At 36.7% G+C, this 17,845-nt stretch overlaps 1 protein-coding gene and 1 long non-coding RNA gene across 2 annotated transcripts in view; one reads left to right on the top strand and one right to left on the bottom strand.

Annotated features, from left to right (window-relative positions):
• The window catches only part of LOC122234856, a 47,604-nt gene extending 33,989 nt beyond the window's left edge, over positions 1-13,615 (top strand). The window contains exons 3-4 of the long non-coding RNA XR_006212794.1: positions 7,694-7,915; positions 13,514-13,615. This is a non-coding gene — a long non-coding RNA (uncharacterized LOC122234856). The remainder of the gene's footprint in view (positions 1-7,693; positions 7,916-13,513) is intronic.
• Positions 1-17,845, bottom strand: part of STK3 (serine/threonine kinase 3) — a 292,559-nt gene that overhangs the window by 262,039 nt on the left and 12,675 nt on the right. The window lies entirely within an intron of this gene.

The raw sequence follows: 17,845 nt of genomic DNA on the forward strand, positions 1-17,845 counted from the left end.
CATGTGCATGCTCTCTCCCTCAAAATAAACATCTAAACTAAATAAACAAAAAATAAACACAAGGTCTTAGTGACTTAGAAAAACAGAAAAAAAGAAAAACTTCTCCATTTTTTCATTTATTTAAAACATAACTGTTTAAACCAAAAATAACAACTAACATGGGGTTAAATAACATATGTACAAGTAAAATATAGTACAAAGCAGCACAAAGGAAGAGAGATGAAAAAGAAATGTACTCTTACAAGGGCCTCACATGATGTGTGAAGTGGTATAAAAGTATTTGAAGAAAGGAGTGCCTGGGTGGCTCAGTCGGTTAAGCGTCTGACTTCAGCTCAGGTCATGATCTTGCTCTTCGTGAGTTCGAGCCCTGCACCGGGCTCTCTGTGCTGACAGCTCAGAGCCTGGAGCCTACTTAGGATTCTGTGTCTCCTCTCTCTGTCCTTCCCCCACTCGTGCTCTGTTTCTGTCTCTTAAATAAACATTTAAAAAAAAATTTTTTTAAGTATTTGAAGAAAGATTTTTGATAAGTTAAAGATTCATATTGTAAACCTTCGAGGAATCACTAAGAATAGAAAGCAACGAGGGGCGCCTGGGTGGCTCAGTCAGTTAGGCGTCAGACTTCAGCTTAGGTCGTGATCTCACAGTTCGTGAGTTCGGGCCCCACATCGGGCTCTGTGCTGACAGCTCAGAGCCTGGAGCCTGTTTCAGATTCTGTGTCTCCCTCTCTCTCTGACCCTCCCCTGTTCATGCTCTGTCTCTGTCTCTCAAAAATAAACATTAAAAAATTAAAAAAAAAAAAAAAAAGGAAAGCAATGAGGTACCACTAATTCATCAATAGTGGAGATAAAATGGAATAAAAATTACTCTATCCAAAAAGGCATGAGTTGGGGACAGGGCGGGGGGGGGGGGGTAGGGAAGGAAAAAAGAACAGATCGTGACAAACAGAGGAAAATGGAAAGACTGTAGATTTAAACTAAAATATATCAGGAAATCCCCCTACTTTTGGATATGATAGTGTGAAGAGGCTGACATATGCTCCTCAAACAAAAACACTGAACAAGTTGTCAAAATCAACCAGTTTATGACTCGAAAAATTGAAACAAAAGCAGCCAACATATTGAAAAGCATTTATTCTTAAAACCTTGCAATGGCTTTGAGTAACAACAGAAAGACTGTGTGGCCTTCCAGCCTAGGGCTGTTACCATCACCTGTCCCCCAATTCCATCAGTAGCAAGAACTATAGTTTTACTAGGACAAGGTTGACTATGAAAAGTAGCAACTTTGCTGCCAGAAAAAAATGGGCTCAATTTGGGACATGAATCAAAAACTGGCAGTTTTGTCAACTAAAGATGGTAAGCCTAATAATAAACAAATTGTCAAACCCACAGCTTTGACATTCAAGCTTGGGTAAACAACAAACTAGCCAGAAATTTAACAGGAAGAATCTGAAAATGAAAGGGTGAGATGAGTTCTCCATATATCATGGCTGACTAGAAAAATATGCACACAAGCATAGGAGACCCAACAAAAACCCATGAAAAGTAAAAGCCAAAAAAGACTTGAAAACTAGCTACAGCTTTGAATGCCCTCCCCCAATACATACACAGCTCTATCAGCAGAGAGTAGAAGGCATAAAGGTTCAAGGTGTTTAAGCACAACCTCTGCCCAAATCACTGGCTGATCACTAAGTTATGTAGAAAAGAGGCAATTTCAAATAATCCTGGCTAGAAAATTAAAAATTAAAAAATGAGCAGAGGCATTAATAGCCAAATACTGCAAGAAGATAAATACCACAGTTTAACTCCAAGGTGATATAAAAAGAAAAAAAAAAAAAACTGGAGGAAAAAGGAGAGAAACTAGAGTGTCTACAGTGTATTATTTTAAAAGTCTAGTTTTAAACAAAACAACAACAACAACAAAAAGATTATGAAACATACAAAGAAACAGGAAAGCATATTCAGGAAGCAGTCAATAAAGAGCAATCAGCAGAAAAGAAAACAGTCATAGAAAATGATTTACAGGGGTGCCTGGGTGGCTCAGTCAGTTAAGCATCAGACTTCAGATCAAGTAGTGATCAAACAGTTCATGAGTTTGGGCCCCACTTCGGGCTCTGTGGTGACAGATCAGAGCCTGGAGCCTGCTTCAAATTCCGTGTCTCCCTCTCTCTCTGCCCCTCCTCTACTTACACTCTGTCTCTCTCTCAAAAATAAATAAAATTTTTAAAATTTTTAAAAAAGAAGAAAAATGATTTACAGTGGACCTAGATATTGAATATATACGAAAAAGGTTTCAAATTGGTTATTTTAGATATGCTTAAAAAGATGAATCTGTGTTCAAGAAATTAAAGAAAAATATCTTGAAAATGACTCAACAATCTCAATAGACAAATAGAAACTAATACAAATGTCAAATTTAGACTTGAAAAATAAATCTCTCATAAAAATATACTAGAAGAACTCAACAGCATATCTGAGATAAAAGATGAAAGAATCAAAAAAAAAGATGAAAGAATCAATAGACTTTCAGATAGCTGAATAAAAGAGAGAGAGAGAGAGAGAAGATGAAGACATAGAGTCTCAGAGACTGGTGATACATACAACATAGCAATACACATGTAATGGGAGTCTCAGGAGAAAAGAGAGACTAAGGGGCAGAAACAATTATTTGAAAAAACAGTAGCTGAAAACTTCCCAAATTTGAAAAATTAAGGTTTAAAAAGCATTAATGTACACATCCAAGAGGTAAACAAACCCCAAGTAGGATAAACACAAAAAGATCCACAGCTAGACACACCGTAGTCAAACTGCCAAAAGACAACTGAAAATGACTCATCATGAACAGCAGAACAAGAAGAATATGAGTAACAGCTGACTTCTCATCAGAAACCATGCCAGTCAGAATACAGTGAAAGGAAACACTCAGAGTGCTGAAAAAATTCTAAATCCAACAAATTCCTCTTCCAAAAATGAAGGGGAAATAAGGACATCCCCAGATAAACAAAAACTGAAAGAATCTCTTGCTAGGAGAGCTTCTCTACAAGAAATAATAAAGAACTTCTGGATTAAAGGAAATGGTAAATATTTGCATAAACATAAAAGATCAATTTATCTTAAAAAACAAAAGACTGTTTGAATCAATAATTATAGTATTGTATCACTGAAGTAACATTCTGAGGTATTATACACACACACACACACACACACACTACACATAATAAAACAAAGGGAAAAGAAATGGAGCTATATTGAAGAAAACTTGCTATATTTTACCAGAATTGAGTCAACCCAAAATTGGTTTTAATAAAGACACATACTATAATCCCTTGAGCAAGTATTAAGACAAAAAACTGGAGAAAAATGCAGTTAACAAAATTCTATTGATTAGTTACATTAAATATATATGGAGTCAAATCACTCAATTAAAAGAGAGATTGTGAGACTGGATTAAAAAGGCAAGATCCAACTACATCCTATCTACAAAAAAACTCATACAAAGACATTAAATAAAAGGAGGGAAAATACATACCATGAGAAACTAATCAAAACAAAGCTAAAGTGGCTGTATTAATATCAGGCAAAGAAGACTGCAGAGAAATTAATGCCACCAGAGATAAAGAAGGGTATTTCATAATGACAAAAGGATCAATTTATCAAGAAGACAGAACCCTACACATGTAAGCACCCTAAAACATAGCTATAAAACCATGGAACAAAAACTGAAAGAATTGAAAGGAGAAAAGTACAAATCCAAAATAATAATCACTGGAGATTTTGACACTCCTCTCTCAGTAATTTACACAATAAGTTTACAAAATATCAGTAAGGATATACAAGACAAACAATACTATCAACCAATTTAAGTTCTTTATTTCGTGTCTTTTATTTCTCGTATCTTTATTTACCTTTTTTTCCCCAATAATTTCCATTGCTCTGGTGAATTCTCCTGACTCTTCACTGGTGTTGTCCACCTTTCACCAGATACTTTTAACATAGCAATCACTGTAATTTCAAAGTCCCTGTATGACAGTTCCAACATCTGGATCATCTCTGATTTTGGTTTGGCTGACTATTTCATCTTTTGACGAAGGGTCGCTTTCCTTGCTTTTGGGGGTGATGTACTACTTTCACTTGAATCCAAGACACAAACACACACATGCAAACACTGATATAAAATTACCTAGTAGAAGTGGCTCTGGGGGAAAAAAAATGTGATACAGGAATTGTACTCTAATATATAAAGAATTTTTATCAATAGTACAACAAAAACCCAAAGATAAAAATGGCAAAAAATACGTGCAAACATTTCACAAAAAATATACAAATGGCTAATAAGCACATTGTGTCATGAGGGAAATGAAAAATAAAACTACAATAAAATAATACCACCCACAAAAAGGGCTAAAATTATAAAGACAATAACAAGTATTAATAAGGATATGGAACAAGAGGATCTCTCTCATACATTGATATTGGAAATGAAAAATTAGTCAATTCAAAAAACAGGTTAGCAGTTGTTATAAACTTTTAGGCACACACTTATACAAACCAGCAATTCTATTCCTAGGTATTTAAGAACCTATGTCCACCAAAGACTTGTACACAAAAACTCATAGCGGCCTTATTCAAAATCAAAAACTGGAAGAAAAAAAAATTCCAGAGGTCCCTGAGTGGCTCAGTCGGTTAAGTGTCCTAACTCTTGATCTCAGCTCAGGTCTTGATCTCAGGGTCGTGAGTTCAAGCCCCACACTGGGCTCCAAGCAGGGCATAAAACCTACTTTAAAAAAAATTCCAAATGTCCATCAATTAGCAGATGAATAAACAAACTATGGTAAATCCATACACTGGAATAATACTCATAATAATAATAATAATAATAATAATAAAACCTAACAAACTACTACATTCAAGATCTTGAACAAATCTCAAAATGACTATTGCTGAACCAAAAAAAAAGCCAAACTAAAAGAGTGAACCTTATTCTATGCAAATTATATCTCTATAACATTTACCCAAAAAAGTTGTAAGGAAATTATTGGTGATTACAGCAAGAGCAATTTAGTGGAGTGGTAAAGGCAGAAACCAAACTGCAATGTTTTGAGACAACAGAATAAAGTGAAGAGGTAGAGACAACAATTATGGATCGCAGTCCACTTGGAAGTTTCTAGAAAGGATAAGTGACTGGAGACATGAGTTTGAGAAGGAACATAAAGCCAAACAAACAAACAAAAACCATTAGAAATGCTTGAAAAAGGGTAAATGATATTTTGAATGAATTAGTAAAATAAAGGAAAATTGAAAATACAAGTGAGAACAAGACATAACTACTAAAGCACGTCCCTGAAAAGGGTGGAAGAATGAGATGGAAAGCACATGTGGATGGGACTGCTTTAACCTCAAAGGGCTGCAGACACCTCTCTCATAATAGGAGGATATGATAGGCAGACTTAAACAGTAAATGGTAGAAAGTTAAGGGAGCTCTCATATACTGACTTCTATTTGCTTTAGGAAGTCAGAGGGATATTCATCTGCTGTGAGTGAGGAAGTTAAAGTCTGAGATTTGAGAATATAAAACTATATTTGAAATAGCCAGAGTGGAGAACCAAAACAAAACAAAAAAATCTCATGAAGTTTAATAGGATTACTAGATAGCACTACAGGCCTTGTTGAGGCCTTGCTGAGGCCTTGTTAGAGACCATCAATTTAAAATGGCAATCTTCGAAGTTTCATATTTTCTTCAGCACTGCTCACAAGTCTTTTTTTTTTTTTTTTTTTTTTTTGAGAGAGAGAGAGAGAGAGTGTGTGAGCAGGGGAGGGGCAGAGAGAGAGAGACAGGATCCGAAGCGAGCTTTGTACTGACAGCAGACAGCCTGATGTGGGGTTCGAACTCACGAACTGTGAGATCATGACCTGAGCCAAAGTCGGACACTTAACCAACTGAGCCACCCAGACGCCCCATTGCTCACAGGTCTTAAAGCAGGCAAGGAGAAAGCAAACAGCGAAATCTGACATTGTGCCAGACACATGCCACATAAGAACAATGAGACAAAGGAGTTAAAGATAGGGGCAAAAGAACAGCTGAAGATATGGACCAGGTAAGAAACAAAGAAAAATAGGAAGGGGCTAATGAGCAGGGGAAAAGAGCAAAGTAGATACCATGAACCAAAGACTATATCCCTACCAGAAAGAGAAGTCAGTCTCTTAAATTTTCAAAATATTCACTATTATACCTCAGAAAGCAAGGGTGCTTCGTGTCCTTCATGGCTAAGCAAGCATCAGTAGCTCAAGTGAGCCATGCACATGATATAGTGAGGGAGACAGCCTTATACTAACAAATCTCTTTAATACTAAACCAAAAGGTAATCTAACCACTACATACTTCTTCAGAAGTTATGAAAGTTTTCTTCAAAGCAGGCTCATAATCTGGCTCACTTTAAACAAACAAGTCATAGGTCCTCTAAAACGTATCCAGTAATTTGATTAACTCAATGAGAATTTTCTATTAGTCCACAGGTCTCATTTTCTCAACATGCTGAATAAGTGAAATGTCACTAATGTAACTTAAGCAAAAAGATGGTCTCTAGGGTGTCTGTCAAGTGAAAACACATGATTTATTTTCATAAACAATTCCTGGTTTATGTCGTTTGTCTTCATTTCCTCTTTCCCTTTCTGGTGTTTTAAATGAAAACGAATCATTTCAATTATGGTTTAATTTTAAATAACTTTTATATTGTCTGCTTTGAAAACCCTTACAGCTTAAAAAACTCATACTGAGGGTCGGCTGGGTGGCTCAGTCACCCAGGGTCATGAGTTCAAGCCTCACACCTAGGGTGAAGCCTACTTTAAAAAAACTCATAATTAAAAGCCAATTTAAAATATATATACACATTGGGGTGCCTGGGTGGCCCAGTTGGTTGAGCATCCAACTTTGGCTCAGGTCATGATCTCACAGTTTGTGGGTTCGAGCCCCACGTCAGGCTCTGTGCTAACGACACGGAGCCTGGAGCCTACTTCAGATTCTCTATCTCCCTCTCTCTCTGCCCCTCCCCTGCTCAAGCTCTGTCTCTCTCTGTCTCTCAAAAATAAACATTAAAAAAAAAATTAAAATATATATACACACACACACATAAACACATTTTCCTATTTTATTGCCTCGGTAAACACAACGTCATGAGTGTAATTTCCTCTATACTTGACATGTGGTTTTTAACACCTCAGAATTTCATTATAATTACATGTATTTAATCAGATATCCAAAAAAATTCTTAATGAGTGTCTTTAGAACATACGCCCTCCCAGGTGCTAGGGAATTCTGTGAAGAACAAATCACCCACAAGATATTTCTCTCATGGAACGTGATACATAGGGTTTATTGCACACTTAAGCAGACATATCCCAGAATTGTCTTTTTAAAACAAGTAAGTGGCAGTCCTTTCCAGGTGGTGTGGGACGGAGCGGCCACCAGGCTGCAAAGTAACAGACCTAAGTTTTATTGTGACCGCTGCAACACATACCTCACCCACAAATCTCCATCTGAGAAAAAGACGCACCGCAGCAGTAAGAAACACAAAGAGAATGTGAGAAACTGCTATCAGGAATGGATAGAAGAGCAGGTTCAGAACCTGATCAAGAAAACAACCATGTATTTCAACAAGGGAGGATAGCTCCTACTCCATTCTCTGTTCCTCCTCCTGCAGGGGCAGTGATCCCACAGTCTCCTGGGCCCTCCTCACCCCACATGGGGGCCCTCCCATGATGCCAATGATGGGCCCTCTTCCTCCTGGGACAATGCCAGCGGGACCTCCTGGAATGAGGCGGCGCACCAGAGGCCACGTGCCAGTGACGCCTGGGCCCCCGCTGATGACTTCCCACCGTCCCATCATGGTGCCCACTCAGCCAGGAATGACTCAAGCAGACAGGTAAGGAGAGACAGGAACCTCTTTATACCCATCTTATATCACTTGTTCTACTTCACCAAGAGATCATGGTGCTGTGATTCTGGGTGTTTTCTAGCAGCATGACAGGGAAGGCTTGCTCCCCCTTCCTATCAAAGAGAGAATAGTTTTCATAGGGGAGCAGAGGGACCAAAAAAAAAAAAAAAAGCAATTTTCATTTGTATTATGAAATGTGAAAATAAAATTGTCAAGTGTTTTAGTTTAAAAAAACAAAAAGCAAGTAAGTGGCTAATATAATCTGGCTTTCCTGCCACTTGACTTTCCATCTCATAAAGCAAGAGAAAACATCATCTATTATACTGACATTGCTAATACCATGAAGAAAAAGAGTCTTCTCTCACAGTGTTTTCAAACATTAGAATTCCTCTTTTTTTTTAGCTATAACCAATTTCTCCAGTAACCGAGTATTTATATGCCCATTTCAACCTTGCCCCCATCCATAAGCTTATTTATCTCACTTTTGTGTTTCCTGTTCAATGTAAGAATTTCTGTTAATATTTTTTCCAAGATCCCAATACAAAGTTTTCTACACCTTCAATGGGAGGGTGGGGGAATCATTCTAGATAGACTAGTCTCAGTTTTCTACAAATTCCCCTCAATATTTTATCATTTCAAGAATAAGGTACAATTAAAATTACACCTCAGATAATGGTATTATGGTGATATATTGTTTAATATTCTTATCTTTTAGAGATGCATAGTGAAATAGTTAAGAATGCTATGATATGATACCTGAGATTATTTCAAATTATTAAAGGGTAGGGTGTGTGTACGGAAATATAAATTATGCAAGATTGGCCAGATGTTAAAAAATGTTCAAACTGAGTGACGGGAACACAGAGGTTTACTCTCTCTTCTGTACAAAACTATGTTTCAAGAGTAAATGGTAAGAAGTAAATCAACTGCGATTGATCTTAGATAAATGGAAACAAAAAGTGTGTATTTGTTGTAAATTATGCCAAAATTTAGAAGTAAATTAAATGTCTCAACCTATATTAATTAAGGAATATCTCTTCATGAGATTATCAAGTAGCCACTAAATATCACGCTGTAGAAAACTCACTGACATGAAACAAGTGAGCAATATTGCTAAAAGAAAAAAGGGCAGAACACAACCTAATGCGCACATAATTAAATCATTTTCAGGTTTTCTTTTAAATGCAGATGTACCTTGGGGCGCCTGGGTGGCTCAGTCGGGTTAAGCGGGCGATTTCGGCTCAGGTCATGATCTCGCGGGTCCGTGAGTTCGAGCTCCGCGTCAGGCTCTGTGCTGACCGCTCAGAGCCTGGAGCCTGTTTTGGATTCTGTGTCTCCCTCTCTCTCTGACCCTCCCCCGTTCATGCTCTCTCTCTCTGTCTCAAAAATAAATAAACGTTAAAAAAAAATAATAATAAATGCAGATGTACCTGCATATGTGCAGACACACACACATACTGGCACCAAACTACCAGCAGACTCTGTTCTGTTCACGGCTATATCCCCAGCACTAAAAACTGCCTAGGACATAATAGGAATTCAAATATTTGCATGTAAATATTTTAGGATTCCAAGCAACAAGGTTTGATTTTGGGAAGTGGCTCTCCTCTATGCTTTTGTTTCATAAGGTTTCTAAAATAAACATTCTTTTTTTTTTTTTTTTACGTAATTGGGAGAAACCTTAAAAAATTGTATCTTGTAAAAAAACTAAAATTTTTCCACATGACTCACTGTTTCATGAAATGCATTTCATAAAGTCATTTTATACACTGAAAAGAAAGGCCTCTTCTATAGGCTGAATTAATAAACTGACCTAGACAATAAGAACTACTAAAAACAATATCTGTTAATCAGTCTTATTCTTGTGAGTGAATTTTGCAACCGCTTAGGAAATACAATCTTTACAAGAACTAAATGTTCTAAAATGAATCTTCAACCTGGGTACAAAAAACAGATAAAACTAGATTTAAAAAATCCATCCATTTATATTCACTTAATATATACTTACTGAATTTGTAGACAATAAACTACATGCTGGGATAATACAAAGAAAATTAAGATAAAGCCTTTGACAACTCAGAGCTCCTAAGATAGTATGAAAGACAGATACATAAGAGCTAAATGAAAGAGAATAATACAGGTAGTTAACATTTATTAGGGTTTTTATTGGCCCTGTGCTGAGTGCTTAACAAGCATTTTCTCATTTAATCTCTGTAACAATCTCTCTGGTAGTTACTAAAATATTCTCAGTTTATAAGAAAACTAGGTGTTAAGTAACCTCCCCAGTTACTAGGTTAATAAACAGCAAAACAAAATCAGACCAATGTCTGTCCACGATACAGCACAGAGCCTCTTCCCATTAGGAAGCTAGCAAATACCAAAGCATGCTCGTTAATTTCCATCTATTACTACATCAAGTACCATATATCAATCTCATTTTTTAAAGGGGATATTCTTTTGTAAGTGTTCCCAGGAATTTCTCACCTTCAAATCAACTCGTCATTTCTACTCTAAGACGCACTAGTACAGCCACTAAACTATGATCTGCTAGAAAGGATTTAGCAGTTTGTTTCTCCCAATGCTATATACTACGCACTCAAGAGATTAAACAGATAAACTTTTAGCTTGTTTTGTGCTTCTTAGATTCCAAATCACCATATCATATTATATGAGATGATAGATGATCTAGGTAAATAGCAATTTAAATTACGGTTTAGGAAATTTGGTACAGAGGAGCCAAAGAGATGAAATTCTGAAGTACATTATGGTGATTATGGCAACGGTGGAATACTGCTAATTGTGTAAGATAAACAACATAGTCTTCTTCCAGAGATTTCTTCCCATTCTTCTAAATGTCCTACAAGCCAAATTCCATAATGGAGAAAAGAACTAAAAAAGCTTTAAAACTAAGGGATGGTTTTGTTTCTTGCAATACAGAAGTGTGGTGACAAGGATCTGGGCTTAAAAGTTAACAGTGGAAATGACAGGACAGAACAAATTCAAGAGAAATTCAGATACTGTATAGTTATTTGTACATGATGCAAGATATAAAGGTCATACCCTTCCTATGTCCATTCTCTCTTACGTGATCTTCCCCCTTTTCTCTGCCTGTCAGTTAACCACTTTGTTAAAGATATACTCAAAAGTCTTCTCTGGGAAGTTTGCAGAGATAGCAAACTCCTCTACCACCATCCCTACCCACCGAAACACAGAGAACTAATCCCACTGGTAACTATGGTCCCAGAGCACTTAGTACACTGAGTCATTATTCCCTTTACTATTTATTTATTGTATGAGCTTATTACCAAAGAGCTAAAATGGGAACTCCATGAAGATAGGGATCATGTCTCATCTAGCTTCATATCTCCAGTAAGTCCTTAAAACAGAATCTCACATCCTACTGTTCAATAAACTTTGGTTCAATAAATAAATGAATAGGAGTGCCTGAGTGGCTCAGCTGGTTAAGCAACCACTTTGGCTCAGGTCATGATCTCACAGTTTGGGAGTCTGAGCCCTGTGTCGGGCTCTGTGCTGTCAGCTCAGAGCCTGAAGCCTGCTTTGGATTCTGTGTCTCCCTCTCTCTCTGCCCCTCCCCTGCTCACCCTCTATGTCTCTCTCTCAAAATTCAAGAAGCATTAAAAAAAATTTTTTTTTAATAAAAATAAATAAATAAATAAATAAACCCAAAATCTGCTACTATAAACCTTACGGAACTTCAAAACGCCTGTCACTCACACAGCACGCTTATAGAGAAAAACCTACGTTCCTGTATCAATTGTTATGGTTCAACACATGCTACTTCAAATCAAATCAGCTTTACTATGTGCTCACTTCAGCAGCATGTAAAGTAAATCATCTTTACTATCCCAGCAATAAAAAGTACATACTGAGCCTGGGTGGCTCAGTCAGTTAAGCGACTGACTCTTGATTTCTGCTCAGGTCACCATCTCGTGGTTCGGGAGTTCAAGCCTCACGTTGGTGGGCTGTCAGTAAGCACTGTCAGTGTGGAGCCCGCTTGGGATTCTCTCTCTCATCCTCTCTCTCTCTCTCTCTCTTTTTCTCTCTCTCTGCCCCTCTGCTGCTTCTGTGCGCCCACTCACTCTCACTCTCTCTCTCTCAAAATAAATAAATAAACTTAAAAAAAAAAGTACATATATCTAGAAGTTGATCCAGAAGCCAAAGCAACCATACAAGGGCTGAAATTCAGGCCGTTAGGGACGTTCCAAATTTCATGGTTGCAAGATGGCCCAATTAAACCTTAGATTACAGAAAGTGTAAATGTTACATGAACAAAGATGACAAAGGTCACAGGAACTCATTTCATTCTTCCAAGAGACTCTAAGCTGCTATTCCCTTTATTAATAGAGCCTATTCCACAAGCCAGTATTAGAGATACTGAAGATCACATGGAAAAGCAGCTGACTAGGCAGCTTCCCATGCCACACCATGCACATTTCCTGAGTATGTTTGCAATAAAATTCTATTACTGAAGATAATCTGTGTATCTCTCTTCCTTGTGGTCTTAAAGGACCTAAGTAACAAAATAACTAATGTAGGAAACCAAGCAGAAAGACACACACACCAAATGCAAAGTGGCAAAAGAGTCACATCACTAATCAACAGAGGTTAGATAGAAGACAGGACTTTGTTTTAGACATACTGCTTTTCAGGAGACAGCAGAGTAGTCCAATGTTATGTAATAGACTGAAAAGACTGAATAAGACTGAGCACAAAAGTCTGAGTCTCAAAAGTGTGTATTTGTGGATCATTTTGATCAAAGTTGAAGCCACAAGAGTGGATAAACTCACCAAGGAAATAACTACATAAAAAAAAAAAGAGGAGGAAGATAGAAAACAGAAAATGCAAGGTCTATGTCAATTATGAACTTGAAAGAAGAACACATAAAACAGAGAAAAAGAAGCAACAGGAAAAGCAGAAAGTTGGAGAAAGAGAAAGCTTTAAGAAACAGAGATATGAGAGGGATACGAACAGGGGAAAAAAAGTGGTTTCCGATCCAACCAAGCAATGTCTGAAAACCTGTAACCTTAAAGAAGTTTTATTAGATAGACAAGGCCTAAGCATGTTTCAAGTGAATGAAGCCTTACAAATAGAGATTTTTAAAGATTCTAGAATTGGGGAACAAAAACATGATTATAAAAGTTATAAAAGTGTAAGAAGGGACATGTTCGAAGGTTAGATGAAAGAGGGGAAGAGAAGAAACTGCCCTTCTGTAACAGGAGCAAAAATTATGTAAGAACAACAGTCAAATGAAATTAAGATGAAAATACCTAAGGTGGTTCTTCTTCCTTCTTCCTGCCAGTCACAGAATCCCAACCTTATCTACAAAGTAGATGAAATCATCTGCATAAAATTATGTGAAAATATGAGGGTAGGACAGAAACAGTGTAAATTTAGGACACTGAGGCTCGGAAGCCAGTCAGAAGTTACAGCTTTTTCTGAAAAGTCTTTTAACACTAAACTCACTTCATGCAAGAAACAGGCCCATCATAAAAGGCTCAAAGCAGGGGGAAAAAAAACCCAAAACGACTATATTTAATCCTCTTCCTTTCTTTTCTCTGCTTCCAGCTTTGCAGCAGCAGTTTACAAGTTTGTACACAGGTGGTAACTTCTGCTAAGGACGTCTCTTTGGCTTTGAAGAGACTTAAATAAACTTCAGAAGAGAGAAGGCACAGCCAGTTGCTTATGATTAGCTAAAGGTTTTTTGTTTTGTCTTGTTTTTTAGTTGTGGTAAAATATACATAACATAAAATTTACGATTTTAACTATTTTTAAGTGTACAATTAGGTGGCAATGAGTACATTCACACTGTTGTGCAACCATCACCACTATCCATCGCCGGGACTTTTCATTATCCCAAACTAAAACTCTTCATCCATTCAACAACTTCCCATATTCCCCTCCTTTAGTCCCTAGCAACCACCATATTACTTCCTGTCTCTATGAATTTGACTACTCTAAATACCTCATATGTAAGTGGAATCGTATGGCACATGTCCTGTGTCTGGCTTCTCTCACTCGTCATGTTTTTAAGATTCACCCATGTTGTATGCAGCATGTATTATAATTTCATTCCTTTTAAGGCTGAAAAATATACCAGAATGTATATACCACGTTTTGCTTATCCACTCATCTATTACTGGACATTTGGGCTGCTTCTACCTATTAGCTATCGTGAATAACGCCGAAAATAAACTCTGCTGTACAGGTATCTCTGAGTCCCTGCCTTCAATTCTTTTGGATACCTACCTAGAAGTGGAATTGCTGAATCATATGGTAATTGTATGTTTAATTTATTAAGAAACCATCATACTGTTTTCCACAGTGACTGTACTATTTTACATTCCAATGTACAAGGAGTCCAATTGCTACACATCCTAGACAACATTTATTTTCTGGCTTTAAATGAAAAGAAGCTGAGACAACACTATATTCTGGATATGGATATATATACATATATATGTACATACATGTATGTGTATATATGTTGTATGTATAAATCTGGAAATTTATATACGTATAAAATAGTCATCCTAAACAGTCTGAAGTTATTTCATTGTAGTTTTGATTTGCATTTCCCTAATTAGTGATGTTGAGGTTTTTTCACAGGTTTATCGTCCATTTGTATATCTTCTTTGGAAAAATGTCCGTTCAAGTCCTTTCTCCAGTTTTTACTTGGAATGTTTGTTTTGGCCAAAGACCTTTTTTTTTTTTTTTTTTTTCGTCCTGAGTGGGGGGAGGGGCAGAGAGGAAGGAGACCAACGATCCCAAACAGGCTCCAGGCCCAGCACAGAACCCGATGTGTAGCTCGATCTCACAACCATGAGATCATGACCTGAACTGAAATCAAGAGTCAGATGCTCAACTGATTGAGTCACCCAGGCACTCCTGGCCAAAGACCTTTAAAAAGAGACAAAAAGGAAGACTTTCCACATTGCTAGATCTAGCTCCCTAGTCAAGAATAATTAGAATATGCCTTCTAGATCTCTTGGGAAACTAATCATGGAGAGGAGGATCTGGCCAGAGCGCAAATCCAGCAGAAGAAAAGAACTTTCAACTCTCCAAGAACAGAGATTCCTTCCTCTTAAAGGACCTTCTACCTCATTTCAGCTCTGTAGTTTTCAATGCGTTTTTCTCTTATGGCAAATTTCCCTATGTTTTAGTGATCACACTACTGGTAGCTTTATTACTAATGACAGTAGCTATTTAATAAGTCATAACTTTTATTAACAGTCATACTGTTATTATTGCGATATGCTAAGCACCATGCTGCATCTTACATGTGATATCTCATTTAAAATTAAGTTCTCAGGGCGCCTGGATGGCTCAGTCAGTTGGGCATCTGACTTCAGCTCAGGTCACGATCTCATGGGTTCGAGCCCTCAGTTGGGCTCTTTGCTGGCATTGTGGAGCGTGCTTGGGATTCTCTCTCTCTGCCCCTTCCCCACTTGTGTTCTCTCTCAAAATAAATAAATAAACTTAAAAAATAAAATTAAGTTCTCTGCTTCAGCCCTAGCAGTTTCATCTTGACTGCTGTTATAAAAGTAAAACAACTTTAGCACACATGAAAGGTTTTCATCCTTTAGTCCTTCAACATTCCATTATCAAGCAATGTCAAAGAGTCTCAACATTAGCCTTAAATAATATTTTCTAGGTTACACAACGACTCTGTCTTGAATCTACAAAATCAAAAATCTTTTTTACTTCAAGCCCAGGAAGTACATTTTACCTCAACCTAATAAAATTCAAGGATCTTTTTTTTTCTGCTCTCTTTTGCTTTTTAAAGGCCAGACATCTTGTAAATACTTAGATAGCTCGAAAGTAACACAACTGATTTTTTTTTTAACTCAACTAGAACATATGTATCCAAGTTAAAGTCGTCCTTTTATCCTTTGGAAAGCTATGTGTTTCCTCAAAAGACGTTGACAGTGATAGATACATTTTTGATACACTTTAGAAAATGGCTTAAGAGACAAATGCTTTACAATTACTAATCATTTAATCTTCACAAAACCCACAGAAAAGGTACTATTACCACCTCCATTTTACAAGTGAGTATACGGAGACCTAGAAAAGTTAACTAACTTGCCCGCCACAGCACTGAGTAAGTGGCAGAACTAAGACGAGAACCAAGGTCTATCTGACTCTAAAGCTCTGGCTTTTTATTGTTTTGCCATGAGTACCACTGTTTTAATAGTGAAATAGATGTGATTTTATGATCTCATATAGTATTTGCTTAAAATTTATGAGGGTTTACTTAATTATTGGCACTAGAATGAGATGAAATCCACCTAAGAAAACAGATGCTCTACAATGGATAGAAGACTTTTCAAAATTAAAGTCTTATTTTTCAGCTCTATCATACCATTTCCTCTCAGGTTGGGCTCTTCGCCCAAAAATACTCTGAAATTATAATTTCCTGGCAAAGAGCTTTAAAGGAAAAGAAGCTGAGATTTTTTTTCCCCTTCTTTCACCCTGCAGAGTCTTTTTTATTTTCTAAGAACGTTTCACTTACCCTCAACTGGAAAGCGTTAGGATTCCTTTTAATTTCTTGTAACAAACCTATTGGAAGAAATGCTGCAATACACTCCCTAGCTTTAAAGACACAGTACTGCAGATTTATTAACAATAAGTTTAAAAAAAAAAAAAAAAACCAAAGCCACAAAAGGCAGACAACACAAAACAGCACGTCTGAAAATGTTCTGACATATTCATGTCCTGTTAAAATAAAAATTAAAAATAATCTCATAAGAAATATGCAGAACTGTAAATCTCATAACTTTAACCCAGGTCCTTATAAAGATTTTTAAATACTCAATAACCATACCTAAATTTGAGAACTAAAAAAGGGAAGAGAATCTTTCATTGATTAAGAATAAAAGAGGAACTTCCATATGAAACTTGCCAAGGGCAATCCATGTACCTGCTATACAGAAAAATCTTCTATGATTTGTGCCAAAGATACTACCTACACTTTAAAACTGGATTTACTCATATATTTTGTCCCTATTTATTTCCTGCACTTCAAATTTTGAAGGTAATATATAAGGATTTAGTCCTCATACACTGACAACTCCTCACTCCCATCCCTAGAATACTGAAATTAACTAAAATTTTAAAAAATTAACTGAAATTAACATAAATACATTACAGGTATACCTACATTAATAAAAGTGTAATTTCAAGGAAAGTTTAAACTATGACAGTATTAACATGCGTATCATTCAGTGAGTTGTGTACTCTGCTTTCTGTTTAATGTTTACAGACTTTCATAAATAGAGACGAGAACTGTGAAGACAGTGGCTCAGTTCTGCTATTTGTGCAGATGGACACTATCCTGCTTGATTTCTCAGCACAGTTTGATTACACAGTAACAGTACATATGAAGCCATTTCTCAGTATTTCTCTGTGGTTCTTTGTAAACAAATTAAGAGGATTACGATCCTTTATGAAAACAATTTTTGCTTTTTTTTTAATGTTTATTTATTTTCGAGAGAGAGACAGAGACAGGGCACGAGCAAGGAAGGGGCAGAGAGAGAGGGAGAAACAGAATCTGAAGGAGGCTCCAGGCCTGAGCTGTCAGCACAGGGCCAGACACAGGGCTGAAACTCACAAACCGAGAGATCATGACCTGAGCTGAAGTGGGACACCTAACTGACTGAGCCACCCAGGTGCTTCAGTAATTTTTGCTTTTCTAAATTGGGGTTATTTTTACCTGTTTGGTTTTGTTTTTTTAGAAATAAAAATAAAATTTTAAAATCCCAAGGATATCTAATAGAAAAAAATTTTGATTATAAGAAAGATAAATAGCCTAAATACTTTGCCCATAGAAATTAAAAATAAACAATTCTAAGTGTAATGCTACAGTATTTGCATGAGTATAAATACCCTCTGAAATTC

This window comes from Panthera tigris, chromosome F2 (genome assembly GCF_018350195.1).
Source record: "Panthera tigris isolate Pti1 chromosome F2, P.tigris_Pti1_mat1.1, whole genome shotgun sequence".
Classification (NCBI taxonomy): domain Eukaryota; kingdom Metazoa; phylum Chordata; class Mammalia; order Carnivora; family Felidae; genus Panthera; species Panthera tigris.